Consider the following 16,363-nt stretch of genomic DNA (forward strand, 5'->3'; position numbering starts at 1 on the left):
GCTGCTTCTGCCTGATACTCATTGCTTTCAGCTAGTGCCGCCGGCTAGCCCTCTGTCTCAGAGGGCGAAAAGAGGAGCCGAGTGCATAAGCCTCCTCAGCCGGTACATAGCCTCTCCATTGTCAAGACTCGTACATGCCTCCTCGTGGCCACACACGGTAACTGGAACCTCGCGGTTCCAGGCTAAGTTGTACGGGATCTCGGAGCAGCAGGGGGCCCCAGAGACGGGGCATGCAGGCCCACCGGTGTGTGGACATGCCCTGGTGCCCAGTCAACCCCTGTCCCTGCTATGGGTAAATAACCCCAGCTATGGGCGAATAGTGAAAACCGCCTCAACGGTGGACCAGGCGGAAGATGGCGGCAGCGGAATGCACCACAACGGCTGGGAAGGCGGATGAAGGCTGCAGCAAAGACGGGTCCCCAGTCGTCTTGGTTTCCATGCCACTGGACCCTGGCCCGCTCAATGCCAAGGACTGTGTGGTGGCTGACCGTGCACCAGTCTCCCCACATTAAAAGATTCCACGCACAGGCGTCCTCCATATAGGGAATCCACCCTAACATCCCTTGGAGGACAGTCATACTCGTTTCGAGTGACCGCCGACGATATATATATATATATATATATATATATATATATATATATATATACACACACACACACACACACTACTTTCTACGTAGTGTGTATATATATATATATATATATATATATATATATATATATATATATATATATATATATATATATATATATATATATATATATATATATATATATATATATATATATATATATATATATATACACACACTACTTAGAAAGTTTAAATCTCTAAATCAACTTAAGATTTATTCATTGAGAATTGTTATTCATGTTATTTGTTTTATGCCATTTTGTCATAAAAATGTAGTTTTTAAAAAAAAAAAAAAAAAAGGCAAACAAAATAGGCAAAATTAAAATTTCAAAGTGGAACATTTGATGTGAAGTAAAATCATAACAAAATGTATTTTAATTCATTATTTTTTTGAGCAAAGACCGTTTACTGCTTTTTGAATCCCACTAAATTTCTCAGTGATCCAAAGTGTTAAATATATTAAAAAAAATGTTTTCTTTAAACGCATAAATCTTTAATTCAAATTCAGATCTGTTGATTATAAGTTTTTATTTTGTTCTGTTTTTTTGTTTTATGCCCCTTTTGTCAAAGAAAAGGTTTTATTTTTTATATGGCACACACACAAAATATGCAATCTTTTCGTTTTGTTGATGTGTTGCAGGCACTTTGGAGTGAAGGGAAGGCTGCTAGTGGACAGCATGTGGAAGCTTGAAGGAGGGATGTGAAGACGGGAGGAATCATGGAGGAAAGAAGAAGATGGAAGTAGGAGTGGGTGTTGGAGGAGATGGTGTGATCAAACTACTTCTCTGCACACGTGATTGTCGTCCTCCTGCATCTTTACACCGCCAATTTAAGAGTCACGCGGCTTTTACGACGCCAGAAAAGAACATCTCGCCGCCATAAAAGTCTCTGTGCACGTAAACGTGGCCGACGAATCCGCATCAATAACACACGTCATCCATAGCAATATCAATTGTAATAATAATATCATCTTTCCATAACTTGTATTTCTTTTATTAGTTTGGTTGATTCTCTGCATGGCGTGAGAAGAGGAAGTCAAAATGAAGAAATTGTGGATGAGAGAGGAAAAGTCTCCTGGACAGTTTTTGGATTTTTCAAAAAGGGACCGTAGTCAGACCAATGTGGTTTGTAAATGATGCAAGGCAAGACCGCTAATACCACACCACCTCAGCCGCGCTCACCCTTTAGAGCACAGCTGTAACTTCCTGCCACTAAACCTGCAGAAAATAGTTTTTGTCAGGTTTCTCTGTATGTTATTTTTTCCACACTTTGCCCTATTTTCTTACACTTTATCAAGCATTTCTTACATATTGCTAATTAGTGCACCTTTGATTTAACAACAACGTGTTCAATTTGATTTGACTATTTTGTTGACATTGATTTAAACTACCTTAAATTCTGTAATACAAGCCCCAGTTTCTTTCCAATGCTTTGAACCCTGCGGCTTTTAAAACGGTGCGGTTAATTTATGGATTTTTTTTGCGCTAGCGACCATAAGAAAATTACAAATTAAATATTTTAAAAAGCAAAAACGCTGAGGTGTTTTATTATATATATTTTTTATTATTTTGGACGAGTTCCCTCACTGCAGGTTGTCCTTCCAGTTGTGCTTTTTTTCCACTCCAACCAGACTGCGTTTTAGTCTTCCAGTCGTTCATCGCGTTTCTACTTGTATGGATTCTTCATTCATCACTCCAAGCAACTAGGGCTGCAACAACTAATCGATTAAAATCGATTATTAAAATAGTTGCCGATTAATTTAGTCATTGATTTGTTGGATCTATGCTATGCGCATGCGCAGAGGTTGTTTTTTTTGTTTTTTTTAATTAAACTTTTTTTTTAAAATAAACTTTTATTTATAAACTGCAACATTTACAAACAGCTGAGAAACAATAATCAAAATAAGTATGGTGCCAGTATACTGTTTTTTCCCCCAATAAAATACTGGATAGGATAGAAATGTAGTTTGTTTCTTTTATCCGATTATTAATCGAAGTAATAATCGACAGATTAAGCGATTATCAAATTAATCGTTAGTTGCAGCCCTACAAGCAACGTTTTTAAGTTTTACAATATAACTAAAACAATTCATACTTACCAAACTGTCCCATGTGTGATGTCTGTAGGAGTGTTTTCATGCATATTTGTACCTGCTATCGTAATGTAATGACGCTAGCGTCGTTAGCACAAGCTAATATGTGATGTATGTTTACAAGTGTCTGTGTTAAGTATTATTAACTTACAATTGAATTAGTTTTGTATTGTTTCAGTTTCCCAAATTCCTCAGCAAATTCACCAAAACGTCACCGTGGAGTTATCGAGTCCGTTTAGCGGATTGGAGAGCTAGCTTCCGCAGCTAGTGGGTCCATGATGTTGACTTCTTTTTTGTTTGATCAGCCGTTTTACTGCCGTGTTACAGACACCATTTGGAAACAATTAAGGTATGTAAATAAACATTTACAGAATATTTCTGTGTAAATAACTCATTTCACAACGTATATATCTGCGGCTAATATATGGAGAAAACTTTTTTTGTACTTCTAAAAATTTAGTGGGTGCAGCTTATAGTGCTCTATAGTCCAGAAAATACGGTGTTCAGCTGCCAGTTGTGGTGGCGACAGCAGAAGTTGCTTTTTTGGTCACGCCAAAGAAATTTGGTACGTTTTTAACCTCCGCCTGCCTTTAATCGCCGACTTGTGATTAGCTATCTAGCATGTGTCATTTGAACACATTACATGTTACAATGCCTCTCAACATCGAATATAATTCTTTATAAAAGGCATTTAAGGTTTTAATTCTCGCAAAATCCATTTAATGACTTTTAATGCTTTTTAATGACCCGCAGAAACCCTGATTGTTAAGTTTACAATGTTGTTTTACATTGACCATGCTTGATACTGAGAGGATTATAAAGAAGTTACATTTCAAATAAACATGTCATATTTTTCTCCTGCTCCTTATTTTGCGTAGGTCAATATAATAAATCATCAAAATAACAATTATCGATATCCACAGATATAAAACAGGTGTCGTGATACAGTTTTCAGTTGTGTGGCCCAGCCCTGTGATACGTTGATACTATTATTCCAATCAGAGCATTCCTCCTGCGGTCAGTCAAGTATGTCGCTTGTTCGGGTAAATCGAGGCAATTTCCGGCGGGCCGAGCGAGCGTACGTCTCACGGACGCCGATGTGGGGGCTGCATGTAGCAGGGAGGTCTTATGTAAGCACTTTTATTTTCCATGACTGGCTCCGCTGCCGTCTGACCTAGATTGCATCAGCCGAGGGAGGCGGAGGCAGAACGAGGGGACGTTGGCGATGGCGTGTGGTGATGCGTGTGCGTAAACGTTCACTCTTGGGGGCATGTCAAAGGGCGGGGGTGGGGGTCGTTGAGGATGGCGGGAGACCTGTGGAGGCATTGATTTGGTGCTGATCGATGTGCTGCCATGTAGGCTGACATGACACTGCTGCTTTCACGTGTTAGGGAGTTGGATTTGATCACGCTAGCAACACTAAAACCTACCGATGAACTCAAGCTGATGTCAGTCAAGAAGCAGGAAGTTATCGCTATAAGTACCGATTTACGGTACTTTTGGGTGGGTTAATACTATTTTTAATTTTATATATATATATATATATATATATATATATATATATATATATATATATATATATATATATATATATATATATATATATATATATATATATATATATATATATATATATACACACACACACACATATATAAATGGTAAATGGGTTGTACTTGTATAGCGCTTTTCTACCTTTTTTAAGGAACTCAAAGCGCTTTGACACTATTTCCACATTCACACACTGATGGCATATATATGTATGTATGTATGTATGTATGTATGTATGTATGTGTGTGTGTGTGTGTATATGTATATATATATATATATATATATATATATATATATATATATATATATATATATATATATATATATATATATATATATATATTTATATATGTGTAGTTGAGGTTTCTGTGGTTTATCCGTTATACAGTGCTCAAAACCAGGGTAGAGCGGAATATACGTTAGGTCAGGAAAAAACACAGAGGCTATTTCATCCCTACCAGCCTGTTTCGCAGGTTTCCCTGAATCTTCAAGGGATTTTTTTTATTTTTTAATAAAATGTTAAACATATTTTATAACTTTATATATATATATATATTTTATAAATTTTATAGAATAACAATTTATAAAATCTCTTGAAGAGCAGGGAAATCTGCGAAACAGGCTTGTAGGGATGAAATAGCCTCCGTGTTTTTTCCTAACCTAATGTGTATAGATATATATATATATATATATATTCTTTTAATTTAATTTAATTATTTTTAAGTGCAACATTTTGCTTGAATTTGTATTATCTATTTTTTAATTGAATTTATATTTAATTGTATTAAATATTATATTTACTTATATATTATATTTAACATTTTAATAGCTTATCTTCCAAATACAACATTAAAATATAAGAAAAATAGAAGCATGTTGCAGTTGAAAGGGTGCACTTTATTATATTATTATGTATTATTACATCAGTGGTTATTTGGTGTGTAAATAATGTCAACAATATCGTTTATCGTCAATAACAAACAAAGTTTGTCAGCCCAGTTCCAGCTGTGAACCTTTGGCCGATGGTTGATTGAAGCTAAAAAGCTAGCAGACAATTTTTGCATGCTAATGTTAGCTTGTTAAAATGGGAAAAGTTAGCATACTTGCAAGCAAGAGAGTAAAGTCGAAAAAATCCATGAATATTAACTTTAAATGATCAAAATTGGCTAAAACGCTAGCATTAAACAATAGCATGCTCATATGTGAACCTGTGGTTGATTGAAGCTAACAAGCTAGCAGACAATGTTAGCTTGTTATAATGGGAAATGTTAGCATACTTGCAAGCAAGAGAGTAAAGTCTCAGGAACCATGAATATTAACTTAAAATGATCAAAATTGGCTAAAACGCTAGCATAAAGCAATAGCATGCTAATTTAAGTACATGCTTTTAAGATGGCGGCAACATTTTTTTTCAAAAGCCATGATTTTTTAGGTTTAAACAGATCATATTAGCGAAAATGGAAGCATTAAAACTTTAGCGTGCCAACGGTAGCATGATAACATAAGAAAAGTTAGCGTAATTCAAAGATGGTGCCAAGTATCAAAAGCTAAGATTTTTAGGTTACATACAAATAGGGCTGCAACTAACAACTAATTTGATAATCAATTAATCTGTCAATTATTACTTCGATTAATCGATTAATAATCGGATAAAAGGGACAAACTACATTTCTATCCTTTCCAGTATTTTATTGGGGAAAAAAACAGCATACTGGCACCACACTTATTTTGATTATTGTTTATCAGCTGTTTGTAAATGTTGCAGTTTATAAATAAAGGTTTATAAAATAAAAAAATAAAAAAGTAGCCTCTGCGCATGCACAGCATAGATCCAACGAATCGATGACTAAATTAATCGCTAACTATTTTTATAATCGATTTCAATCGATTTAATCGATTAGTTGTTGCAGTCCTACATACATTGCAAAAATGCTAGCATAACACGTTAGCATGATAACATTTAGGAAGTTAGCACACTTCAAAGATGGCGCCAAGTATCAAAAGCTAAGATTTTTCAGTTACTTTAAAGGATTAGTGGCCACATTCGTGGACAGCACCTTTTAGCTCTTATTTCCAAAATTGTGTACACTACTGAATTGGGGTCTTATGGCCACTTATACTGCCATCCGGTGGTGTCAGAAGAGTATAACATACAATGGAAAATGGAAAAAAAAGTGTAAAAATAAGAATTAGAATGTCACTACACATGAAGTACACGTTTGTGTACTTATGGACTAAGTACATCATATCAAAAGATGATTCCTTAGTTTTTATTCTAATTAGGGTCCAATAAGCCCAAATAGCACAGAGAAAGAAAAAAAGCATGTAAACAAACAGCTTGGGCCTTAAGAGGTTAAATACAAATATTTGCAAAAATGCTAGCATAACACGTTAGCATGATAACAGGAAAAGTTAGCGTACTTCAAAGATGGCGCCAAGTATCAAACGCTAAGATTTTTAGGGTTAAATACAATTATTTGCAAAAATGCTAGCGTAACAAGTTAGCATGGTAACTAGGGATGTCCCGATCCGATATTTGGATCGGATCGGCCGCCGATATTTGCCAAAAAATGCGTATCGGTAAGGCATGGGAAAATGCCGATCCAGATCCAGTTTAAAAAAAAATTCCGGTCTGTGTTTTCTGCTGCTCCCTAATTTCCGTTCCGCATTTTCCAGCACACCTTCAACACATCCATAGGTCTGTGGATTCTCACGCAGTTGCTTTTAGCTGCTGGCATTAAACGACAGGCTCTTCTCACTCTTTTCTGTGTCGCTGTCACGCCAAATTTATTCCCCCCTACAAACCCCCCCCCCCACCCCCCATTTACTTCCGGGGCTGCGTCCAATAAAGTCACAAAGTTGCCGGGGGTCCTTAACCGGCACGCGAATGTCCTGTTTCGCGCCTGTACAAAAAAAACCAATCGATTTCTTCCAATTCCAGCAGCTGTCAAAGACGAAGTATCTTTCCAGCGACGGGCAGTCAAAGCCGAAGTGCTACCGATCGCTGTCAATGACGTAAGAGGAAACATGACCACGGAAGTAAATGGGGGGGTTAGGTTTTTGTACGGGGAAAAAATTTGTCATGACATCTCCCTCTCACAGACTGCAAACGCACCTTACACACGTCACATACTGTCATGTCATACGTCACATACGTATACGCCCTCCCCGAGCAGAGAGGTAGCAGCATGGCTAATGTTAGCTGTGATGCTAGCGCAGCCGTGCGAGCAACGTTCCCTCTAAGGTGCGCGCCTGTGCAATTGCGCTGCTCAAGCGTCCTCTGCGCCTAGCAACTATATGCCATGCACAAAATCAAATAAAAAAATAAGCGCATAACAATTTTCGACACACGGACACGACAGAGAAAACAGTTTTCGTCATCATTGTTCAAATATTGTAACGTCTGTCGAGACGCTTATCTCCATTCGGTGCCACACGCCCACACCATCAAAATGCAGAGGCAAAAATTTCCACATCAACACCGTATGAAAAAATGTGTGATTTTTTTAGTTGTGATTTCCTTCTCTGCATGAAAGTTTAAAAGTAGCATATATTAATGCAGTATGAAGAAGAATGTTTTAATGTAGACATGCAAGCCTTGAAAGAACATTTTGAAAATCAAGACTACATTTCCTGCAAATGGGTGCATTTCTACCCTATATTTTAACTTTAGATTTATTCTCATATCAAACTCTTTTGGCTGTCTTTTTGACACTTATATCCGGCGCCCCCCTCCACACCCCGGATTATAAATAATGTAAATAATTCCAGTGTTTCCCACACATTCATTTATTTGTGGCGGCCCGCCACGAAACAATTACGTCCGCCACAAATAAAATAAAATAAATAAAAAAATAAAATAAAAAAATATTTTTTTGTTTTCCTGTCCAGCTTCTCAGGCAAGATGCCCATATAGATGCCCATATGTAGATGCCCATATAGGCTGTTCAGATTTACTTTACAAAAGAGAAGTGTAGGATACTTCTCTTGTTGCCTTATTTGTATTTGACCACTACTGTTTTCTGTTTATTTGTTACTGACTGTGGCAGGACACCTCTGCCTCTGTTTCACTTTATGTTGCTGGTAAATAATATGGTTGTAGTAGTAGGCTAAAGTTAAATTATTTAGTATGCACTAATTAAAGGGGCAGAGCTTTAAGAGACATTTTAGCTTTTATATTTTATAAGATATATTTTTTGTAAGAACCACAATTAATAAATATATTTCAGTGAATAACTTATTGTTCAAATCTGTATATAAATATGTACATAAAGTGTTGTAATTATATTGTAGGATGGATGGATGGATGGACGTTTAAAACAAAACTGTTATTATTAATTAGTAAATATAAATTTTTTGAGCCTTTTTAGAGAAAATCATATCATTGTAGTAAATTATGCAAATTACTCGATGATGTCAGGTGACCACACCCTTAGCCACGCCCCCACAGGTATCTTGGCAGTTTATGGGAAACACTGAATTCAATGTGATTATTTTGTGTGATGACTGTATTATGATGATAGTATATATCTGATAGTATATATCTGTATCATGAATCAATTTAAGTGGACCCCGACTTAAACAAGTTGAAAAACTTATTCGGGTGTTACCATTTAGTGGTCAATTGTACGGAATATGTACTTCACTGTGCAACCTACTAATAAAAGTCTCAATCAATCAATCAAAACACATAGAATCATCATACTGCTGTGATTATATGCATCAAGTGTTCATTCAAGGCTAAGGCAAAATATGGAGACATATATCGTGTATCGCAATATGGCCTTAAAATATCGCAATATTAAAAAAATCCTGACCTAGTTCAATGATGCCATTTCTGTTTGTCATGTATAGTTTTGTCTATTTTGTGTTTATCCTTGAATAAACAGGTCAGTTTCTTGTTACCAACCATTGTGTATTATTCAAACTCCCCTAATTCAGCTGGCTAGTTGTTATCAAGTGTACTAAAACCCTTTTCAACAGGATTCTGACAACTAAGTAGGCTAAATAACTTTCAACTTTAATACATGCTCGGATAGGCCAGTATCTGTATCGGATCGGAAGTGCAAAAACAATATCGGTATCGGATCGGAAGTGCAAAAACCTGGATCGGGACATCCCTAATGGTGACATTGGAGAAGTTACCACACTTCTAAGATGGCACCAAGTATGGAAAGCCATGATTAATACGAATAACATTTGCTAAAATGCTAGCGTAACACGCATGATAGCACAAGAGAAGTTTGCATACTTCTAAGGTGGCGCCTGCCTTCGCAGCAGGCCCATAATGAAGTCAGTGGAGACTGAAAAGTAACCTTTAGATCCTGCCCTTTATGTCATTGTCTTTTATGACTCCTATAACTTGGGACTTTGATCGAGTCTTTATGACACGGGTGTCCAAACTTTTTGCAGCTAGTGCCGAATACATAAAAAATGAAGGATGCGGGGGCCCACATTGATACATTTTGTACATAGATAGGCTCCAGCACCCCCCCGCGACCCCAAAAGGGACAAGCGGTAGAAAATGGATGGATGGAAGATACTAAAACCAATACAATGTAGGTCTATCAATACATGTTTAACTATCTGAACACTAGCTTAGCGCTATCTGTAAGAAAGCATATTCTACATAAGCCTCCCCTAAAAATTAATCATTTTCAAGCATTAAAATGGCAAAATGAAGTAAAAATGCCCAAACTACAGTAATATTAGCCACTTGACAAGACCAAAACAATCAGTGTGGCCATCTTCAGGCAGCATTACTTACATTAGCAGGCTAATGTTTAGCCAGTTTTACTGCCGAATGCCTCAGACTTGGTACTTGGCACATGCTAACTGTTAGCATGCTAACATTACCGTGCTAATTTTGCAGCCGAACACTTTAGTCATATAACTTGTTATATGACAAATGCTAATTGGGAGCATGCTAACATTACCATGTCTACTTTTTTAGCCAATTTGGCAGCCAATCCCTTAAGTATATAATATAACTTGGTACCGTATTTTTCGGACTATAAGTCGCAATTTTTTTCATAGTTTGGCCGAGGGTGCAATTTATGTGTGAAATTATTAACACATTACCGTAAAATATCAAATAATATTATTTAGCTCGATGAGGTGGCGACTTGTCCAGGGTGTACCCCGCCTTCCGCCCGATTGTAGCTGAGATAGGCTCCAGCGCCCCCCGCGACCCCGAAGGGAATAAGCGGTAGAAAATGGATGGATTATTTAGCTCATTCACGATAAGATTTAATGGGATTTAGCGATTAGGAGTGACAGATTGTTTGGTAAACGTGTTCTATATGTTATAGTTATTTGAATGACTCTTACCATAATATGTTACGTTAACATACCAGGCACGTTCTCAGTTGGTTATTTGTGCCTCATATAACGTACACTTATTCAGCCTGTTGTTCACTATTCTTTATTTATTTTCAATTGCCTTTCAAATGTCTATTCTTGGTGTTGGGTTTTATCAAATAAATTTCCCCCCAAAAATGCGACTTATATATGTTTTTCCCCTTCTTTATTATGCATTTTCAGCCGATGCGACTTATACTCCGGAGCGACTTATACTCCGAAACATACGGTACTTGACACATGCTAACTATTAGCATGTTAACTTTTTTTTTCTTTTTTTAACTTAATTTCGCATATATACAGTACATAACCATTTAACTTTTTACTTGACACATGCTAACTGTTAGCATGCTAACATTACCGTGCTAATTTTGCAGCCGAACACCTTAGTCATATAACTTGTTATATGACACATAATTGTGAGCATGCTAACATTACCATGTCTACTTTTTTAGCCAATTTGGCAGCCAACCCCTTAAGTATAATATAACTTGATACTTGACACATGCTAACTTTTAGCATGTTAACTTTTTTTCAACTTAATTTTGCATGTATACAGTACATAGTCATTTAATTTGGTACTTGACACATGCTCACTGTTAACATGCTAATAATACCACGGTAACTTTGCAGCCAAACGCATATAGCTAGTCACATGACACATGCTACCTGTGAGCATGTTAACGCTAGCTTGCTAACATTACCATGCTAACATTATTTGTCAGTTTTTCAGCCAACCCTTAGAGTCATATAACTTGGTACTTGCTAACTTTTAGCATGTCATTTTTTTTAAAAATTAAATAACATTTTTTGCATGCATACACTTCATAGTCATAACTTGGTACTTAACACATAACTGTTAGCATGCGAATTTTGCAACCGAATGCCTCATATAATTTGATACTTTACACATTTTACCTTTTAACATTAGCATGCTAACAATACTTTGCTAAGGTTACCAGGCAAACTTTGTTTTTGCCAATTTAGCAGCAAACCCCTTAAGAGGCATGTGACTTGGTACTTGACACATGCCAACTATTAGCATGTTAACTTTTTTTTTTAATCTTATGAGCTAATTTTGCATGGGTACCCTTCATTGTCATATAACTTGGTACTTGCCACATGTTAACAGTTTTGCATGCTAAATTTACCATGTTCATTTTGCAGTTAAACACCTCTGATTCAAATAACTTTGTACTTCACACATGCTACCTGTTAGCATGCTAACTTTGTTAGCCAAATGCCTCAGAGTCATAACTTGGTACTTGACACATCCTAACTATTAACATGCTAACTTTTTTTTTTAGCTAATTGCACGGCAAGGCACTACTTAAATTGCAGTTTGTAGTTTTTTTTGCAGTGTTCCAATCTGCGGTGTTAATTGTGTCTTTAAAATGTGTCGCGGGCCAATAAAAAAACAAGCTGCAGGCCGCACTTTGGACACCCCTGCTGTGTGAAGACATTTGACCTGCTGGCTTGGATAGTTGGTAGAAAACGGCAGGCAGCTGGCAGATAAACATCATTTCAGAAGCAAGTCATGTGAGTTTGCGTGAGTCAATATTGCCACATGGCTTGGAACTGGACCTGGCCATCCCCGACCTTTGCAAACCACAGGTTTTATTTATTTTAGTCATTGATGTATTTAATTCATGATGATTCAAGGCTAAAGTGGGGACAAGTGCTAGCACCTGCTGCTTTAGCACAAGTTATTGTTAGCACCCAACACAATTTGGTACCCTTCCACATCTCCATGACAACTCAGCATAGATACACCCAATTTTTTGGCATCTTTTTTTTTTTTTTTTAACAGCTGCAACAGAACGACATCAGCAGATACGATATATAAACATACGATACGCATATTTAAGATTCCAACGAGTAAAATTCAGGCTGGTATCAGCGATACTGATAATTTGTGCAAACATACCTAGCGTGTCCGCTACATTTAAAAAAAATTGCGTATTTGCAGATACTAACATATCTAACACAATTTTAGAAAAAAAGAGAAAAATAATTCGGAATGTAGTGAGGAAAAGATTAAGTATTCGAACTAATAATTAATAATAATATACTTAGTCACCTATACCACAAAGTCGCAGTTTTTTTCATAGTTTGGCCGGGGGTGCGACTTATACTCAGGAGCGACTTTTGTGTGAAATTAACACATTACCGTAAAATATCAAATAATATTATTTAGCTCATTCACGTAAGAGACTAGACGTATAAGATTTCATGGGATTTAGCGATTAGGAGCGACAGATTGTTTGGTAAACGTATAGCATGTTCTATATGTTATAGTTATTTGAATGACTCTTACCATAATATGTTACGTTAACATACCAGGCACGTTCTCAGTTGGTTATTTATGCCTCATATAACATACATTTATTCAGTCTGTTTTTCACTATTCTTTATTTATTTTAAATTGCCTTTCAAATGTCTATTCTTGGTGTTGGGTTTTATCAAATACATTTTCGGCAGGTGCGACTTATACTCCGAAAAATACGGTGTGTGTGTGTATATATATATATATATATATATATATATATATATATATATATATACATACACACACACACACAATATATATATATATTAGGGCTGCAACTAACGATTATTTTGATAATCGATTAATCTGTCGATTATTACTTCGATTAATAATCGGATAAAAGAGACAAACTACATTTCTATCCTTTCCAGTATTTTATTGGAAAAAAACAGCATACTGGCACCATACTTATTTTGATTATTGTTTCTCAGCTGTTTGTACATGTTGCAGTTTATAAATAAAGGTTTATTTAAAAAAAAAAAAAAAAAAAAATTAAAAAAGCCTCTGCGCATGCGCATAGCTCCAACGTATCGATGACTAAATCGGCAACTATTTTTATAATCGATTTTAATCGATTAGTTGTTGCAGCCCTAATATATATATATATACATACATATATATATGTATATATATATATATATATATACACACACACACACACATATATATATATATATACTCACACACACACCCACACAACATACATACACAAAACATTACTTTCTACTATATATTTTAAAAACAATAAATTATAACAGAATGGCGCCCTCATACTTGACTTTTTAGTATGCGGCCCTTGTTCTAACATATTAGAAGCTTTCAAAATAAAAATAGAATACACTTAAAATATAAACTTTTAGTTAGTTGATAAAAAATTCAAATAATGCTAACTTATGAATGAATTAGAAAAATTACACCATCCATAATAAACACTGTTAAATGTGTAACTGAACATTAATATTTTCGTACGGGCAGAATAGGTTATGCAGTTAAACAATTGTATTATTATAATGTTTATTTTATTCTTACATGGGAAAAAACAACAGTAAAAATGTAAAGAAAAAGAGCAAAAAAAAGCACTATGTAAAAAGAAAAAGCTGAAAATATAATATACTTAGTCAGATTTAATACACAGCCTAAACAATATCTGTTTTTAAATAAAAAATATCAATGTGGACTTTTCAGTATGTGGCTCTTGGTGGAAAAAGTTTAGACATCAAAAGTATCGAAAGTTTGATTTGAGGATAAAGATCTGGCATCAGTGGATTCTCCCATATGTTTTGATATCTGTCAGGGCATTCAAACGCTTCTCCAGAGAATTCCTCTCCGGTCTGCTCGACCGCGCCCCGTTTAATTTTTTTGGTAGGAAATCCAGTTTTTGTCCTTCTTTCCTGGCATCGACGTTTTGTTAGTTTTCGCTACTGCCGCAATGGAGTCGCAAGTCGCGTGGTCTGTGATTGAATTCAATAACGCGACAGATGCATGGACAAAAGAAAATATATCCCTCGCAAAGATCTGCACTTTGTGTAAATATCTTGACAAATAGGAGATGATTAGAAAAGTAAGGAGGAGCAGGCAGCAGCTCACACATCCTCTTACTTTCTGTAACATCCAGGAAGAAAAATGTCCCAACTGTAAACGACGTGACGGAGTCCAGAATAGTTTTTATTTAAATATTGGCAACATTTGTGTTCCTCACAAGGAAACCTTACAGCAGTGGTCCCCAAACTACGTCCCGCGGGCCGGATCCGGACCGCCAGCTTTCAAAATAAAATAAAAAATGTATTATTTTTTTTTCAATTATTTTTTATTTTATCTGTCCTTTTTCGGCCATCAATCAATCCTTTTCTACCGTTTGTTACTGGGTAAAAAAACCCAAAAAACGTTACCTTCCAAATACAATGTTAAAATATATGAGAAATACAAGCTTATTGCATTTGAAAGGGCGCACTTGCAATATTATTATGTATTATTACATCAGTGGTTATTTGGTGTGGAAATAGTGTCAACAATATCGTTTATCATCAATGTTTATAGTTAAAAAAATATTTTTTTAATTATTATTATTATTTTTAATCTGTCCTTTTTCGCCCATCCATCACTCCATTTTCTACTGCTTGTTACTGGGTAATATATATATATATATATATATATATATATATATATATATATATATATATATATATATATATATATATATATATATATATATATATATATATATATATATATATATATATATATATATATATATATATATATAAATTTTATTTTATCTATTTATTACATTTTTTTATTTGTCCTTTTTCGCCCATCCATTAAAAAAAAAAAAAAATAAATAAATAAAATATATATATATATATATATATATATATATATATATATATATATTTTTTTTTTTTAATGGATGGGCGAAAAAGGACAAATAAAAAAAAAGAAATACACACACATATATATATATATATATATATATATATATATATATATATATATATATATATATATATATATATATATATATATATATATATATATATATATATATATATATATATATATATATATATATATATATATATATATATATATATATATATGTGTGTATTTCTTTTTTTTAATCTGTCCTTTTTCACCCATCCATCACTCATTGTCTACTGCTTGTTACTGGGTAAAAAACAAAACAAAAACAAAAAAATATATATATTAGTTTTATTTCATCAATTTTATTTATATTTTTTTACTTGTCCTTTTTTGCCCATCCATTTAAAAAAATATATATACATCAATCCATCCATCCATCTTCTTCCGCTTATCTGAGGTCGGGTCACGGGGGCAGCAGCCTAAGCAGGGAAGCCCAGACTTCCCTCTATGTATTTTTAAAAAAAACGTAATATTAATTTTAATCTGTTCTTTTTCACCCATCCATCAATCCATTGTGTACTGCTTGTTACGGGGTCTCCTAGACACTCAAGCAAATCGTAGTGTCTAAAAATGCATTTTCCCATAGATAACATGACGTCATCACGCTTGCGCCGCAAAGTTGGGCGGGAGCAACGCAAGTCTGCGCTCTTTCAGTCAATCAGTGCACGAGGGAAACAAATGGCGAAATTGTGGAACTCAGAGTGTAGACTTTTTAAACATCAGTGGACATGTTACTTTTTTTTGTTCAATATAAGGAAAAGGCAGTTTAGATTATAAATATACTGTATATATATGATCCAATCAGGCCCCCGGGTCAAAAAGTTTGGGGAACCCCTGAATTAAATCCATAAACTGTTATAAAATTGAGTAAATGGTTATTTATTGTGATGTAGAGAAATGACATATTTTGAGATGCTAATGTTGATGCTCCTCTTATAGACACACCTAATAAATGTGTTCGATGTTTTTTGCTGCT

General features: G+C 35.0%; 1 protein-coding gene and 1 long non-coding RNA gene across 2 annotated transcripts in view; one reads left to right on the top strand and one right to left on the bottom strand.

Annotated features, from left to right (window-relative positions):
- LOC133640918 (uncharacterized) overlaps nt 1-2,053 on the top strand; it is a 123,372-nt gene extending 121,319 nt beyond the window's left edge. The window contains exon 4 of the long non-coding RNA XR_009824220.1: nt 1,275-2,053. This is a non-coding gene — a long non-coding RNA (uncharacterized LOC133640918). The remainder of the gene's footprint in view (nt 1-1,274) is intronic.
- The window catches only part of LOC133640916 (calmodulin-alpha-like), a 50,455-nt gene that overhangs the window by 11,474 nt on the left and 22,618 nt on the right, over nt 1-16,363 (bottom strand). The window lies entirely within an intron of this gene.

The sequence above is a fragment of the Entelurus aequoreus genome, linkage group LG23 (assembly GCF_033978785.1).
Source record: "Entelurus aequoreus isolate RoL-2023_Sb linkage group LG23, RoL_Eaeq_v1.1, whole genome shotgun sequence".
Lineage (NCBI taxonomy): Eukaryota > Metazoa > Chordata > Actinopteri > Syngnathiformes > Syngnathidae > Entelurus > Entelurus aequoreus.